Raw genomic sequence first — 18105 nt, 5'->3', positions numbered from 1 at the left:
GAACATTTTAGGCTGAAAATTGCTAAAAAAATAAGCACATCCAGGCTCAGCCAAATTTTAGGTGTTCTAATAAAAAAAAAAACGTGTAGTCAATATAGTAATAATTTAGAAATTTTTCAATAAAGAAATTAAAAAGCACAAATCACCTCACAGTCACTCGAACTTTTTGTGAGTGAAGAGGAGAGGTGGTCTTTGTTCCATGGAGTTCTGCTGCCGCGGAGGCACAAGACGACCGAACTCAATAGTGCAAAGTTCACCTTTCTTCTTACCCAAGTCGTTGTGACTGACAGGTTTTTGTCACGTTTTTCAGACAGAAGTTCACTGAGTCTCTTATAAAAACATTTTGTCTCTCTCCCCATGCCGCCCATGGTGGTGAGAACGATTGGCGTGAAATGACCCGTGTTCGACTATTAAGATACCGGAGCTGTACGTGCGTTTCTTTTCCCTTTCATTGACATCGCATGCTTGCGAGATGCTGGAGTTCCTGAACCGTTTGGCGATTGGGTTGAAAACCCTTACGTCAAAAAATGCTTTTGGCCAGGAATCCAAAATCCCTTAGGGAGCAATATCAAGACAGGCATTGTCTTGAGTGTTGGTAGATTTTCATTTCAAATCTCTCTCTCTGACAGTGGAGTCAACGCTGGCTCAACGTTCACGTCTTTGCAGACTTGTGCCAGGAGGGACGCAGTAACGGACGCGCGTGGTCCAAGTTAAACGAAAATCCACATACACAAACGTTTGGTAAAAATTAACTTGGTGACCCTAGCAGATCTTGATCAGGTCCCAGAAGATAAGAATTGCTTGTCGAGCTGGAAACCTTCGTCTTGAATAGGGAGTGTCGATAACCAGAGGGATGATCCAGGCTCGCAGTTGATTTTGAGGAACTTTTCATCTCGTCTGGCGATTGGCCCTTGATGTTTTCCAGCTTCTGTCAATGAGACTGCGTGCGTTTGAATTTGAATGACGCTTTCAATTTCTTGATTTCATCTTTGTCGATGTCGTTTTCTTCTTGTTGAGAATGTTCTTCTGTTGGGTCTGAGCAATTCTGAGTTTCGGAATTCGGATTTGGCCAGATGCTGAACTTTGAATTCCCAAACCACCAAGGCTTGGATGGAGGGTAAATAACTAGCGCTCTACGTTGTTAGGATGGATTCCTCCTGTGATGGCTGTGATGAGAACTAGGTAGTGATGATTTCATCTAGTTTTTTGGAGGTGGTGTTGAATGTTGGGGATGGCTCTCATGGTGAAGTTTAACTTGTGTTTGTAACCTGCCGTGAAGCAAGTTTAGACTTCTTGAGGGGAGATTTTTTGCGATCTCTGACAATAACTCAATTTCCCCGATCCAGGTGATGATCTTCTTAGTGATGAACTCGTCGTGGTACTCGTCTGAACCGATGGCAGCTCCGAGGTGTTTTTTCCTTCAGTCAGTAGTGATGTGGATGTTTGTGTCTTTGAATTCTTTTTGGGCTTGTTCAAGATGCTGTGGTTTGACGATGATCCAAGTTTTGTTTGTGCGTTGGAAGTAGCCATATTTAGGGCCCCAGCGAAGTATCGTATCCCACATTTGCTTGAACCCACGAATCGTACCGCCTCCGAATATGTCGTCAGCATATCCTGCTGCTCGAGTGTTGGTGTTACATATCTCGCTAGCGGCTAAGAGAATTGTTGCGATAGCGTAGAGCAGGCCGGCAATGGGATCACTCTGCATGGTGCCTTCGGATGATAGAATTTCGACACCACCGAGGACGAAGAGTCTGGACGGCGTATTATAGCAATTGGAGGCAAATATTGCGATTGAGGGGCAGATGACTTTTACGTTGTGTAAGAATGCTTCATGGTTGACTGCGTTGAAGGCGTTTGATGCATCAACTAACATCACGGCTTCACACTCGTCTTTGTTGAATATCTCTCTGAGGGCGTGAACAGCGGCTTCACAACCTGCATCTTGGTCGGCACATGAACCGATGGAATCAGTATGTCTTGTTTGAGCAATCTTGATACTGTCTTGCTGGTGATTCTCCGTAGTGTTTCGCCGATACCGATCGGTCGCAAGCCTGGGTTTTTGTTCAAGGGGATCCAGCCGGCTGGAAAGGAAGGCTTCAAGAGATCCATCTGATTGGATAGTGGTGCATAGACGTTTGGTCATTTCAGCTACAGACGTGCATAAATAGTTTGATTCGGTCTTAAGGCTGTTCAAACAAAGGATGCGTCGCCATCCAGTCCTGAAGAGCCTGCACCATATTTTGTCCTCAATGACGATTGTCTGATCATATCACCGTTGATTTCGTCGAATCTGACCGGATGAAGTTTCATTGGTGTGTCATCGAGGAGGATGTGTGTTTTGTTTTTATCTATAGTATAGGTAACACGAACAAATATTACAAATCTAAAGGTTCCTAGCCTCTCGCAAAAGGACCACAGATCATACTGTCAGGAGGAAGGAACCCCAAATAAGCTAAACAATATGAACACAGTAATGACTAAAAAAAGAAGAAAAAAAACTAACTACAGAGGATAATTATTAACAAAATAAAAAACAAAAAGGGCTAGGAGAGCAAAAGACTACCCTGGTCAAAAATCTTGGAAAGATTTTACAAAAATTTACAATTTTTTGAAAGATTTTGTCACAAGATTTTACATTCTTTTGTAAGTTCTTATAGAAGATCTTGCACAATCTTGCACATTTCTGCACAAATTTGCGGAGTTGTGCACACTCTTGTGAAGAACAATGCAAAGATTTGTAAAATTTGAATGTTGAAAATTACAAAATCTTACCAACATCGTGTAAGCAATTGGAAGAATTTAAAAGTTAAAACGAGTGTGATTGTAAATTCTATTGTATTGTTTCTTTATTTCACGTTGGTTGCAAAAAATGACAGCTAGGGTTAAGATAAAATTACAATGAAATAGCAAATGCTACTGAACACCAACCCCTAATAGATTTTGTATCACGGCCCCGGGGGGGGGGGGGGGCAGCTGGGTAAAAGGACTGACGGGTATGTGCGGGTCCTAAGGGTACCTTTTCCAATATGTTTAAAATGCACTGTAAGGGTCGGAAAAACTAGAGATGCACTGTAAGGGTAGAAATTTCAGAAAATTCTTGAAAAATCTAGATATTTTGACCAAAAATGCTAGAATTTTGACCATTCTTTGCACGAAAGGGATCGAAAATTTAGGGGGAAATGCACTCTAAGGGTATGATTATCACTGATTTTTGCTGCACTGTAAGGGTGCAAATTTAAAAGCCAATTTTTGGCCCGCACATACCGTCAGTCTGCAAACCCAGTGCCCCCCCCCGGGATCACGGCACAACCTGCAGTTGCAGGGAATTTCATTTTCTTTTGTGAAATTCTTAAGTAATCAATAAACTTGTTCAAACTCTTCAAGAGAGTCTGCTAATTTATTATCAACTGACACGTCATTCCATGATATCAAACCGAGCGTATGGATGCCATAAATTTACCATGAACATCAGGAAGTTCTAGAAGAGAACATCTTCGTAATTTATAAGGAATATCTAAGATCTTGAAAAACTCCCACATGAAACTTAGATTTACTTAGAGATTTAAAGACCTACGCATGAGACTTGAAGGTCCTCTGACGAACAATGGTAACATGATAGCCACGCTTCAGAAGCTCTTCATAAGGAGAAAAGTTATCTCGATAAGTGACTCGGAGAGCCTTTTCCCGAAATTGTTTTGGTTTGGTTTTATGAGCGAAGCTAAATATGTGTTGGTTTTGTTGGTTAAGTTTGACTTTTAATGGTTATTAAAAGTTTTTTACTACAGTATTGCATCATGTTTTCTACCAGTCGAAAATGACAGGTCACAACAGCATAGTGTTCAACCAATTAATTTCCAATGCAGCATTTCAACCACCTATAAAGTTTTCAAATAATAAAAAAAATAAGTCAATTCTTAGAATTCATCCTTGCGCAAATAAGCTGGAAAATTCATTTGATACATCGCTAGTTCGTCTTCATTGAAAATCAATCCAACATCATGTTTCGAAGACCTTCAAGGTTTGGGTTTGTGATTCAGGACATTATAATTTTCCTTGAAGTTATGATACTTATTTAACTCCATCATTTTTTATCTAAAAAAAGAAAATACATAAGAATATAAAAAAAGATACAAAAAAATCCAAATCAGTTTTCTAAAATTAAAAATCTAACGACACACACTTTATCAAACACAAAAATATCTCACAAAATTTGATAAATTTTCAGTGAAAGTAGAGAAAGCTTTTTTTGAAATTCTTCATTTTGATTGGTTGAGAAGTTAAAAGACGTTAACACCATGAAATTGCCAAAGATTCCAGAGCCCTTAAAAAAGTTTTGATAGACATTTTTATATCAAAAATGGGCAGGTCTAAAAACGCCTAATACCTACTACCTAATACTTACTACTTAATACTTAATATTAACTGTATATGCCTCAAAATTGCTCGAAAATACCTTTAAAATAATCAGCATGCCAATTATGACCAAATCTGAAATTTGGTGTTAAAAAAATTTAAGTTTTTGTCTATAGCGTTTTGAAGACATGAAAATATTTTCTCTCTTTTTTCTCTTCACTTCATTTTCCCGCGCTTTTTCTATAAAGTTACAGACTACACACATTTTGTCGAGACACACTTTTTCGTAGGAGAAAAATTTTCGCTGCTCATTCCATTAGTTTTATTTATAACAATAAGAATCAGGTGAGATGATAAAGGGGGTCATAAAGCCCTACTACTCGATATGATGCAGATAAATACAAAAGGATACAATTAAATGACCTAACTATATTTAATCTCAAAGAACGTTTAAATAACGTTTTAACCATTTGGATCTTTTAAAAAGAAGACATTGGTGTATAAGAATATCTGTTTAGATATTGCACACGTGTTCTTATAATTAAATCAAAGTCATAAGAGAGAGCAGTAAAAGGAAAAAAACTAAGATTTGCTTTTGCTTTGTACTTATATGAGGCGAAGAAAATATTTAATATCTAAATATTTATTAAATATTTATTTAAATATTCTTTTAGATGACACATTCAAATTCCTCGAAACCATTTTTTTAGAATAGAGATTTCGAATTGGCGAAGGAGAGCCTGGAAGTTCTGGCCTGTAAAGTATCAAAACGGATTAGGTAGTCAGTATTAAGAATTAGGTAGAAAGTATTAAGTAGTAAGTATTAGGCGTTTTAGACCTGCCCTATCAAAAATCTTCTTTTCCGATTATGCAAAGGATTTATACATATCAAATTAAAATAACATACCTTATAGCATATCCTTTTATACACACACCACACACAAAATTTACAATTTTTACGTTTCAAAAAATCACATTTGACAACAAAAAAAGCTGCTAATTTATCGTTCTCTTGGGAATCGTTGGTAATTTTTTTTGATTTTTACTAATAAATACTTATGCATCAATTCCCAAAAGAGAAGGACCAAACAACATAAGGGGTATCCATCAAAGGAACATCAATTACGTATCGTAATTGGTCATTGTTGAACAAAATGAGAATTATTTCTGAAAGTTTCTCAATGTATTCCCTTTGGATCACTTTCAAACGTCTAAAGTGATGCATTCTCTTGACACAAATCGTTATTTAATTAAAAACCAAAGTGGTAAATAAAACATACGTGAAATGTTCATTTTAGTATAGTATACATTATCCTTCGCGCAAAGGGAATATTTTCTTCTCTATCGCGGAGAATATTCATGTTTCCTCCCCACAGGGAATAACTCAGTCGTTAACGTTTTTGAACACTTCGTTCCTCTTGACTATGAGAGAATTATTTGCGTTACGTCTATTGAAAGGTACGTTTTTAACGATGTTTCGAGAGGGAATACTTTGAACATCTTTACTTTTGATTTAAAAATAAAATAAAACTCCCCCGGGTCATAAAAAAAACACTTATTACTGATTTGAATATAGTCCTTTACCTCCACGAAACAAAAATTTGTTATTACTGTTTACTAATTACATTAGTTTAGCTTGTTTCTTCTGTCTTATATACCCTTATTTACCCTTATTACTCTTGGAATCTTCATTATGGTCTTTGATGTTTTTAGATTTCCCAGCTGGTACACAACGTTGTTTTGACGTCCAAATAAAGTTAAATGGACGTTATGAACTTGACGTTCAAATAACATTAACTGAACGTTGAAACAACACTGTGTGCAAGCTGGATTTCTTATTTCGTCTTATTACACGAGGTTAGCTTGCTTATTCTGCCTTATATACCCTTATTACCCCTTATTACACTTCGGATCTGGACTATGATTTTGAAATTTTCTTATTCCGTCTTATTAAGTAAGTCTGCGACCGCAGTCGGAGGTGACCCGAAGGCTCCTCTTTCGATAGCTGTCTACCCGAAGGTAGGGGAGGGCGCCACTCTTTCTCCCTGGATTGCTCCACTTATCCTTGATCCTTCTCTTAATTGCTGAGCATCTAGCAGAGAGGCATCAAGTACCATTTTGGGAATCTTTGGTATGACCCGGCTGGGGGTTGAACCCACAACCTTGCGCACCGTAGCAGGATGCTCTACCACTGCACTACGGTCGCCGTCTTATTACACGAGGTTCGCTTGCTTATGCTACCTTATATACCTTTATTACCCCTTATTACACTCCGGAACTAAACTTTGGTCATTGAGATTCTTAAGATTTTCTTATCCCGTCTTATTACACGAGGTTCGCTTGCTTATTCTGCCTTATATACACTTATTACCCCTTATGACACTTCGGATCTGAACTTTGGTCATTAAGATTTTTAAGATTTTCTTATTCCGTCCTATTACATGAGGTTAGCTTGCTTATTCTACCTTATATACCCTTATTACCCCTTATTACACTTCGGATCTGGACTATGATTTTGAAATTTTCTTATTCCGTCTTATTACACGAGGTTCGCTTGCTTATGCTACCTTATATACCTTTATTACCCCTTATTACACTCCGGAACTAAACTTTGGTCATTGAGATTCTTAAGATTTTCTTATTCCGTCTTATTACACGAGGTTCGCTTGCATATTCTGCCTTATATACCCTTATTACCCCTTATGACACTTCGGATCTGAACTTTGGTCATTAAGATTTTTAAGATTTTCTTATTCCGTCTCATTACATGAGGTTAGCTTGCTTATTCTACCTTATATACCCTTATTACCCCTTATTACACTTCGGATCTGGACTATGATTTTGAGATTTTCTTATTCCGTCTTATTACACGAGGTTCGCTTGCTTATGCTGCCTTATATACCTTTATTACCCCTTATTACACTCCGGAACTAAACTTTGGTCATTGAGATTCTTAAGATTTTCTTATTCCGTCCTATTACACGAGGTTCGTTTGCTTATTCTGCCTTATATACCCTTATTACCCTAGTCTAGCAAGCTAGACGACTAATTTATACATAGTAGAAATAAAGCAAAAGGTAATGAATGGAACAATTTTAGTCTTCTAGAAACCTTTGTGCACTAACTCCAAACAAAAGAAAAGTGTCAATATTGCAATTATAATTTTTTCCTGCTCAAAATAATTCTTCAGAAAAAGAATTTGTGTGGATTTGTGTATTTAAAGTTTTTCATTTGAGTTTATTTCGATTTGAGAGTTTGTTGTTGCTTGATAAATTGTTTTCTCGCTACGCAAGTTTCTGCGTAGCTAGCCGGGGTATCTATAAGGCTGGAACACCGGATTCTTCCAGTCGTTTATACAAACTAAATCCCGTATTATTATTAGTAGTATTGGTATTATTAGTATTACACGCATTATAAACGACTCCAGTCTATTATTACCCCTGATGACACTTATGATCTGAACTTTGGTCATTAAGATTTTTAAGATTTTCTTATTCCGTCTTATTACACGAGGTTCGTTTGCTTATTATGCCTTATATACCCTTATTACCCCTTATTACACTTCGGATCTGGACTATGATTTTGAAATTTTCCTTTTCCGTCTTATTACACGAGGTTCGCTTGCTTATGCTACCTTATATACCTTTACTACCCCTTATTACACTCCGGATCTAAACTTTGGTCATTGAGATTCTTAAGATTTTCTTATTCCGTCTTATTACACGAGGTTCGTTTGCTTATTCTGCCTTATATACACTTATTACCCCTTATGACACTTCGGATCTGAACTTTGGTCATTAAGATTTTTAAGATTTTCTTATTCCGTCTCATTACATGAGGTTAGCTTGCTTATTCTACCTTATATACCCTTACTATCCCTTATTACACTTCGGATCTGGACTATGATTTTGAGATTTTCTTATTCCGTCTTATTACACGAGGTTCGCTTGCTTATGCTGCCTTATATACCTTTATTACCCCTTATTACACTCCGGAACTAAACTTTGGTCATTGAGATTCTTAAGATTTTCTTATTCCGTCTTATTACAAGAGGTTTGCTTGCTTATGCTACCTTATATACCCTTATTACCCCTTATGACACTTAGGATCTGAACTTTGGTCATTGAGATTTTTAAGATTTTCTTATTCATTCTTATTACACGAGGTTCGTTTGCTTATTATGCCTTATATACCCTTATTACCCCTTATTACACTTCGGATCTGGACTATGATTTTGAAATTTTCCTTTTCCGTCTTATTACACGAGGTTCGCTTGCTTATGCTACCTTTATACCTTTACTACCCCTTATACACTCCGGACTAAAACTTTGGTAATTGAGATTCTTAAGATTTTCTTATTCCGTCTTATTACACGAGGTTCGTTTGCTTATTCTGCCTTATATACACTTATTACCCCTTATGACACTTCGGATCTGAACTTTGGTCATTAAGATTTTTAAGATTTTCTTATTCCGTCTCATTACATGAGGTTAGCTTGCTTATTCTACCTTATATACCCTTACTATCCCTTATTACACTTCGGATCTGGACTATGATTTTGAGATTTTCTTATTCCGTCTTATTACACGAGGTTCGCTTGCTTATGCTGCCTTATATACCTTTATTACCCCTTATTACACTCCGGAACTAAACTTTGGTCATTGAGATTCTTAAGATTTTCTTATTCCGTCTTATTACAAGAGGTTTGCTTGCTTATGCTACCTTATATACCCTTATTACCCCTTATTACACTCCGGATCTGAACTTTTGTCATTGACATTTTTAAGATTTTCTTATTCCGTCTTATAACACGAGGTTCACTTGCTTATTCTGCCTTATATACCCTTATTCTCCTGGGGGGGGGCACTTAGGCAAAAAAGGTATTGGAAGAGGAGTGGAAAATGACTTCTTCTGGATCACTGAACTACGTAAAGTCTATTGCAGATCTGATGGACTTTCGTAAATCGATGGGTGTTAACGACACTAAATTAAGGTGTTTCACCGTCACCGACGTCTATTTGAGAAGGGCAAGAGAGAATCTACGGAAAAAGAAACGTTTAGACAGTACAAGGAATTTCGATTTAGAAACATTGATAGGTCGAGAGAGTTGGGCAACTTTAGAGGAAATGGAGCAAGTGATACCGTTCCATATACTGCGCTTCAATGATATCATTCAAAAATGTCGATCTCAAAGCCCTTTACCGAGCAAAAACGAGATAACCTTTTGTACTCGATTCATCACAACTTTTCTTTTCTTACGTGTAAAATGCAGTAGACCGATGACGTTCCAGTTTCTAACACTCTCAATGATTGAAAAAGCAAAGACGAATGATGGTTTCATAGACCAAAGAGAATTTAAACTGCCACTTATCTATTCGACACCTTGATTCTGACAACAGATGTTATTGCCATTCTTGATGTATATATTGACCTTGTACGACCGTTGACTAATCCGACGTGTGATTACTTGCTGGTTTCTACTACAGGTAACCAATACCAATCATTAACATCAGCAATGACTATTCTTGTACATGAAGCAATTGGAAAATACATACATCCAACCCGTTATAGGCAAATCGTAGAGACAACCAGTTCAGACAAGTTATCCCTGCAGGAACAACAAATCATTTCTGAAGATTAAAAGCACAGTTCAGCAGAGGCAAAAACCTATTACAAATTAAAGCAGTCAAGGAAAGTGGCGATAGAAGGACGGCAGTGTATGGAAAAGCTGCTTGGTTCAGCAAGGAAAAAGCACCAAAACTCTGTATTGGACGTATATTGTGACTTGACAGCCTCAACCAAAACATCCTTATTTCCTACCGCACAACACGTCGATAAGCAGGTGGCAGGACCTTCTTCTGATAACATGACCAGATCCTCTCCATTTTCCCTGCAGATGTAGATGTTGAATCTCAATGTACCGAAGTCGAGAGCATCTTAAAGAGAGTTCAAAACATGTGTTCTCCGGGGGGGGGGCGTACGGGGTTTCTGATTTCCGAAATTCCGAGCATTTTTGACCTGATTTCCGATATTCCGCAAAAATATTTCACTAATTCCGATACCGGAATTTTTCGGTAGATAATTTTCACTTAAAGAAAAACTTGAATAAAAAAAGGAAGAAACTGTGGGAAAAGAATATTTTTGCCACATACAGTACAACTATTACACCCCGCGGACACCGCACGCTGCAAAGAGGTGGTACGACACAGAGACCAGAGGATATAAATTTCAGTTTAATCCCCTACCTCAATAAAGGAAGTTTGTAAAAGATAATGCGAGCGAAGCGAGCGCGAAAAATTTACCTTGACTTTTGCTTTAGAATCCACCCTTTTTCCCTAAAAAAAGTGTTGAGAAGAGTAGTTTTCCCTGACCTAGAATGGAAAGAGAATACTCTTTCCTGACCAAAAACGTCAAATTTTTCGTGTTGTAGTAAAATAATTATTTGTACTAGTAATCGTATGGTTTGGAGTGCAATTAACGATTAATCACGAGTAACAAAAGAGAAAATAGTAATTTGCACGAGCCCGAAGGACGAGTGCAAATTACGGTATTTTCTCCTTTGTTACAAGTGATTAATCGTTAATTGCACGACAAAACATACGATTCCGAGGTAATCGTCAGTAAATAATCATTAGTAAATCATAGTTTTTTTTAGAAAAAGGGAAAATTTGATCTTCGAAGAGTGCAAAAAGTGGTAAGAGTGCAATTAACGATTAATCGCACTCCTCTAAACCAATCAGATTCGAGTAATTTTGCACGGCTGACGATTACAAAAATAACCCGGCCAGCTTTACAATAGTCAAAGTGTGTTGACTTTAAAAAAAATAAAAAATAGAGACCGCTGGGAACCCTGTTATAGAACTGGATTTTCATCGTTCCGAATGATAGGTGATGATTTGACTCTCAGTAAAATATTAACGCCATAAAAATGTAATCGAATAGGTAGGAGAGGATGTGCGTTGATGTTCAATCTAGTCTCAATTTTTGAGTTCCGTGCATTAAAATCAAAACAAAAGAATTCTCGGGATCGGGATGGAGTTTGGTGAGCTGAAAATGTTTTGTTTTGAAATTATTTTGATACCCCCCCCCTATTATAACGAAAGAACTATAGAAGCAAAAAAGTTTCCAAAGGTCTTCAAGCAGCTCCAATTAATGGTATTGTCAACAGGCTCTTAATTTAGAAAGGTAATGAGATAATCCCACTTCTTCAAAAGGTTTTCTTCCTTGTAAGTTGTAGAGAAAAGCAACCAAAATCAAATAAAAGAAAACTCTCAACACTAGCCATAGCCAGTTTTTGAAACAGGGATGTAAAATAAAAAATAATGAGGATTCCAAGACTATCATTTGATGGAAATGAGTCGATCTCGTGCAATTTCAGGATTAAGAGGTACAAATAATAGAAATATATCATTAATGTATTTACCATAAAATTTAGCAAAGTTCTAAAGTTGTAATAAAACTATGTCAATGACTATAACATTTTAAAAATATAAATTTATAGGAAAGTTAGATAAAACTAATAAAATTTAGGTAGATTCCTCTCACAATTCGAAGCAAAACCTCCACATTTTACTGGCTTACTATCTAGTTTCCAAAGTTGAGAAATTCAAATCTAAAATCTGCTCGAGATCTCAAAATTAATTAGTAGTTTTAACTCTGATTATACAGGACCAAACTCTTCACATTATAATGTAAAAATTGTAGAATAATATCATGAAAATAGTGTCAAGTTTTGGCAATTGTCCAGAATTGTCAAGACTTGTCTATGTCACTGGTGAAGACAGCTGTGAAGAAAGTTTTTCATTTCCATTCCCAGCAAACTTTCGAATCGAATACAATCAAATTTCACTTTACTTTCAATCATATGTCAATTTACTTTCCACCATTTTATTAATGAAATATTTTCAAACTAGCGACCAGATAGAGAGACCACATCGAACAGCCAATAAAAACAATAACAAACAAACAGTTCTTCTTTCCACTGGAATAGGCCAGGAATAAACAAAATAAATTCTTCCTGGTTTCATGCCATATCCAAAAGATATTCGTTGCCATCCCAAAGCATACAAAAAGTACAAGTTCGTCTTCCTTTCAATCATCATTGGATTGCAGCACTTATGGTTCTAGGTAGGATAGGATCTAATCTGATTTGATAATTTTCATTCTCAATGTTTACAGTCTCTGGGATTCTTCAATCCTGTTATGGAAATAACCCAACAACTCTGCTGCTGTTGATGCAAAAAAAGGATTTCCATCTTCTTTTCTCCTCCATCCACTGATACTGTTTCTTTTTCGTTCGGTTTCAACTTTTCAAAACAAATGATTTTGGTTCTCTCTCAAAAAAATTTCAAAATTCGAATCACAAAATTCGAATTACAAAATTCGAAAGTTCGAAAATCTATTTGAACTTTACCGATCGAAGCAATGCAGCGACTTCTTAAAAAACGAAAAAAGCACACGCGATGGAGTGCAGCTTGTCCAAAGTCACGGCAAAATGAGCTGCGCCGAAGAGAAAATCTTGGACGGACTTTCCCGTCCAAGAACATTCGATTCCACGGCAAAAAGTAACATACCTATACCCATCATATGTGCACGCGAACGCCGCTAGGATCTAGCGCGCGCTTGTGCTTGACGTCATTGATTCAGAAAGCGTCTTTTGTGGATAGAAATAATTGAGGTTAAGTCCCAAATTGGTAAAATCACGACCATGAAAATTAAACAGGCTACTGAATTTCAACCAATCAAACTTCGTGTTTTTTCGTCCGTCATCGCGATTATCCTGGTATGCTTAACCTCAGTATTATTTCCGAAGCACACAATCGGATACCGAAAAACCGAAACTAAAGCTCTTCAGACCGAATTTCCGCAGTAAAAAAAGTCATTTTTCCGAAACCGAAGTCTTTTTGGATTCCGAAATACCGAAGTGTTTTGATGTGATTACCGAAATTCCGCACAAAAACAAGCCCATTTCCGCAATACCGAAATCTCGTACGCCCCCCACTTCTCCAACAGACACTGGGACAGAAACCTTAGATACGTCAGCAGATATTGAAATGCAAATAACAAACGTTACCGATGGTTGCTCACCTGTCAACACAACACAGTTCACTACTCATGCAATAAAGGACATGATAAGCAAAGATGTTTCGATAAAAAAAGTGGCAGCACAGAAGGAGACAAACAAGAAAGTATCGAAAAATGTCAAATTCACGCAAGATGAAGATGAGTATCTATTGAGCGGCATCAAAAAGTATGGGAAAAAGAGCTGGGCTGCAATTTTGAGAGATGATGACTTTTCTTTTCATGAATCAAGAACATGAGATTCTCTGAGGGTTAGGGCTGACTCTGTAGCCTTTAAAAAACTCTTGAATCAAAATTGTTCATCTCAGACAAATTAATCGTCTCAGTATAAATATAACTATTTATTTCATCGTTAATGAAGCCGTCTGGCCATAAAACTTGGAAACCCGTTGATGAAGTTTTCGGCATCCTTAAAATCAGAAAGATGGGGGGGGGGGCACTCGATTAAAAACAATTGTATATGTGGCCCAAATTTAGTCCTTTGAAATTTGACATTTACAGTGCCGAGAAAATTTAGCAAAATTTGAATAGATTTGACCCTTACGGTGCATTTTATATTTAAACCTTTTGACTATGGCAAAGTATGGTCAGATTTTCCAAATTTTACACTCATCAGGGGGCAATTTTTCTGATATTTGCTTATTTCGACCCTTTTACAGTGCAATTTTCAAAGCTAGGAAAAAGGACCCTTAACTAACGTTAAGTAACGACACTTCTCTCGTCGTATCCTCTCTCTCTCAGCCGCATTCCATCGCAGTGGTCGGTTTGAAAAATCTGAAATGAGAAAAGACAATAACAACAGACCCTCTACGGCAACGAAAGATATTGGGTCTGTGTATAAACAACTTAACAGCTGAACCTATGGTTTGTCATTTACCTTAAGTGCTTTCCAGCTCGAACCGTCATTTGCCAACAAATTCGTACGACCTTACTTTAAGGTCCCGAATAAGCGTCCCACCGTTCATTTTCCACTTTTGAGTTGAAGTGTAAATAAGGCTTAAATTTCCTTAGGCACGTTCGAATGTTCTTGTCATTTTTCATAATTGATTCCCATTTTATTGATTTATTTTGCCGCTTAAAGGTTCTTGAAATTAGATAAAAGCAAAATTTTAAACCTTTTTTAGGCTCCTCGTTGCAGAACCCGCTTTATTTTGCTTTGAAAATATTGCGGGAGCCAATTTATTAAGATCACCTTTTACCTTAAGATACAGGGGTGTAGCTTGCTAATTTAGAATACAGGGGTGTGGCTAATTTTATTTCGAATCTATAAAAAAACAAACCTCTTAATATATGGACGTTATGAACATTAAATAAACGTTGAAACAACGTTGCGTACCAGCTGGGGACCTGTTCATTTTAGTACCAGTCAGAAAAGTTGACACTGGCTATCATACTACCGTTCGAGTGTGTTGCTGACTGATGCTGTCAGCATGGGGGTCTTGGAAAAGTTTTATTATGTAGACATCTGGCAAATTTCGTGTTTAAAAGACCGTAGCCAACAGTCACATCATTTCTTGGAGTAATTTTACTTTACCATCAAGTGAAAAAAATCATCCTCGCAGAAACATCATTAAAATGATTAAAATTCGTGGTAATAATATCAAAATCGGTTTAACTTTGTAATTGTTGGAACGTGAGTAAAATTCTATTTTTCATCGTGGGTAGAAATTAAGTATCGCCGCATGCCACTAATCTTTTAATATCCTCTACCACTTACTGTAAAGCAATTAAAATGATTAATGACGTTTCTGGAACTTGTCCAAAATTTGCAATTTTGATTTCGAAACCCACCATTTGTGCAGCCATCAATTAATTTTTAGTTGAAATCTAGATCCCTTACTGTACGTACAGTTTTAGTATGTTTCTGAAAGACTGATTTAAAAAGCACACCCCTGCCTCACAGGCCGGTTGAACTTTCCCCAAACATGGATGAAAATTCTATTGCTCCAAGGTTAAAAAATCTCATAAGATGGGGCAGTGGGGCAGAAATAAGTATTTTCCAACTGTGGACAAAAAGTGCAAAAGTGCAAAAGTACATTGCTTTTCTTATGTCTGAATTTAAGATTCAGCTGCGATACCCTTGGAAAAGGTCAGTGGGAAAATCTAGCATATAATTTAATTTTCCATCCAATGGCTTACGTGCTAATTGTGAATAGATTAAGAAAAATAAAAGGGGTATAGCTTCCAGGGAAGGGTAGTCACTAATATTAAAGAACAGAGCAGGCTTTTGGGGCCTTGTCGTCCGGGTTCTCCTAGCCATGAATATTATCTTATCTTCAACGATTATTTAATTTAAATAAGCCCCCCAACGACAAATAACTATAAAAAAGCGACAAAAAGAACGACAAACCCTAACCTTAACTATCAAAAAACGACCTATTTTTCCGTTTTTAGCCCCAACCGAAAATAACTGTACCACCCCTACTTTGTTTGTTAGCACTCCTCTTTGTTTATCACGGGAATTAACTACACTTAACTAACTCTTCGCAGGTCGAACACGGGTAGTTGAACCCGACTGGGGATGCAGCACATCCCAAAGGTCGACAATCATACTTCTCCAATGGAAAATTTTCTCGATCCTTTACAAAGCTTTGGCGTGGGCGGCCGCCAATCCGCCATGGGAATATAATCTATTAAACGTCAAACGTTGTTCTGAAGTTTTTTTAGCAGCCTCATTATTTGGACAAAGTGAATAACAGGAATTGCAAAATCTTTAAACAAATTCAATCTAGATTGATACCACTTTAAAAGGAACTCATTTCTACTTTATTTCCATAGCAATAAGGCAGATCAATATAAGATCACAAAGGTGAAAGTTCAAATTCTAAGTTTAGTCTTGGTTGCGGTTTCCTTTTTTGAGACTTTTCATTACTCCAAAGTAATTTTCTCTTTTTTTATTTCAACCTTGATTTTGAACGGGGTCAGTATATTAGATCATATGATTCCCTTAAAAATTGAATACGTCTTCGCCAGGATGAACCATGCCATGTAAGGGAGCGGAGTAAATACTACTACTCTATTGCAAGAGCTCTAAAAGTCTAAAACTCTAAGATCAATCCTGGGAGAGGATTCATGAGATTGCATTTCAGGCAAAATAGGTGCCGGATATGCGTGAGACATAAGTGTCTCTTTTCACACCCTTAAAAGTAGGTACTAGACCATAAAAAACAATACACTTTCTATAAGGGTCCTACAGTCAAAGTCATAGTATTTGAGAAAAAAGAGAAATTCCCACGAAATTTTACAATCACAAACGATTTGGAAGTGCTCTAAATTAGGTTGGGCGGGTAGAGTTTTAACTCTGAGTTTTAATGCTAGACTTAAGACCTTAGGATCTGAGGAACTAAAAGTCCAAGAATGGTCCAATAGGGCTCAGGATATAGCTAGGAAGTCTATAAACCCCTCCTGAATTAAAATATTCGAATGAATTTATTAATTTGCCAAAAAGCGACTTTTTCGCCCGAATTTTAAATTGCTAAAAGCGAAGAATTAACCAAAATTCCCAATATATTTTGACCGCGATTGTAAAATTGCGAAAATTGAAAATTAAACTCCTTCAAAGGGTCATATATTCTTCATATTGGTTAGTCTCTGGCGTCTATAAAAAACGTTCTAAAGCCTTGGATGCACTTTGGTGTGGAAGCATTGGATATTACTGACGTTGGAAAGCCATTATTTTGGCACTAAAATCGTATTCAAAGAAAAAGTTTCAAGAAATTATTTCAGCATTGATGCTACAGTGGACTCTCTATCTGACTCGAACCTCTACTATCCGAATCTGTCTATAATTCGAACAAAAATATTTGTCCCCTCAGCTAGAAATTAGTATAAAAAACTTTCTGTAAATCGAATCTTTCTCTGATTCAAAGAAAATTCTTCGATCCCTTGAAGATCGAATTAGAGAGGGTCAACTGTATGTTATTTGTATGTTATGGATGTTAGAAAGACTTCATTTTGACCACCGTTTCAGCTGGGAAAACACAAGTAAGATAATACACTTCTACCTTGCCAATAATAACTATTGATCGTTTTACTAATCGTCTTGGCAAGTTATAAGGTCAAACCAAAAACAAATTTCTCTTTAATCGATTGGATCATTTTTAGATTTCAAATTAGAAAGAGTACATATTGCAGCAGGCAGGCGGGTCATTCGTTTTGCTACAGTGCGTAAGGTCGTGGATTAAACCCTAATCCACATGTCAAAAAAATAGAAATACATAGAAAAACATAGACTTCATCCGAAAGTGAAAGTGAAACTCCGATATTATAAGATATTGATAAACAGGAAGATATGGTTTGTTGGATAGAGGGAAAGCTATCTCGTTACTAGGCTGCACGCATCCACGTGGGCAAATGCAGTTGACAGAACCGTAACGCCCTAAAACTAAAACTTTACACATCCATCATGTTTGATTTAGGGGATATGTAGCATGTATTAAATTCCCGTTCGAGAGTTAGCCGCCCAACTTTGTGTTTTGAAGTTGTTGAAACTTGATGAACTTAATTGATAAGTTTCAAATAATAGGTCTTTGAATTTCATTAAATTTAAATTAAAAATTTAAATGATTAATACAATCATTGGATTTCTAAAACTTTTTAAGAAAAGTAAAACAGGTAACCCCAAATTTATTGGTTAACTCTCGTACGGGAATTTCATACACTATTAGC

The sequence above is a fragment of the Clytia hemisphaerica genome, unplaced genomic scaffold, assembly GCF_902728285.1.
Source record: "Clytia hemisphaerica strain Z4C2 unplaced genomic scaffold, Clytia hemisphaerica genome assembly, whole genome shotgun sequence".
Classification (NCBI taxonomy): Eukaryota; Metazoa; Cnidaria; class Hydrozoa; order Leptothecata; family Clytiidae; genus Clytia; species Clytia hemisphaerica.
The sequence above is the reverse complement of the archived record's forward strand: the minus strand, read 5'-3'. Positions refer to the sequence as shown.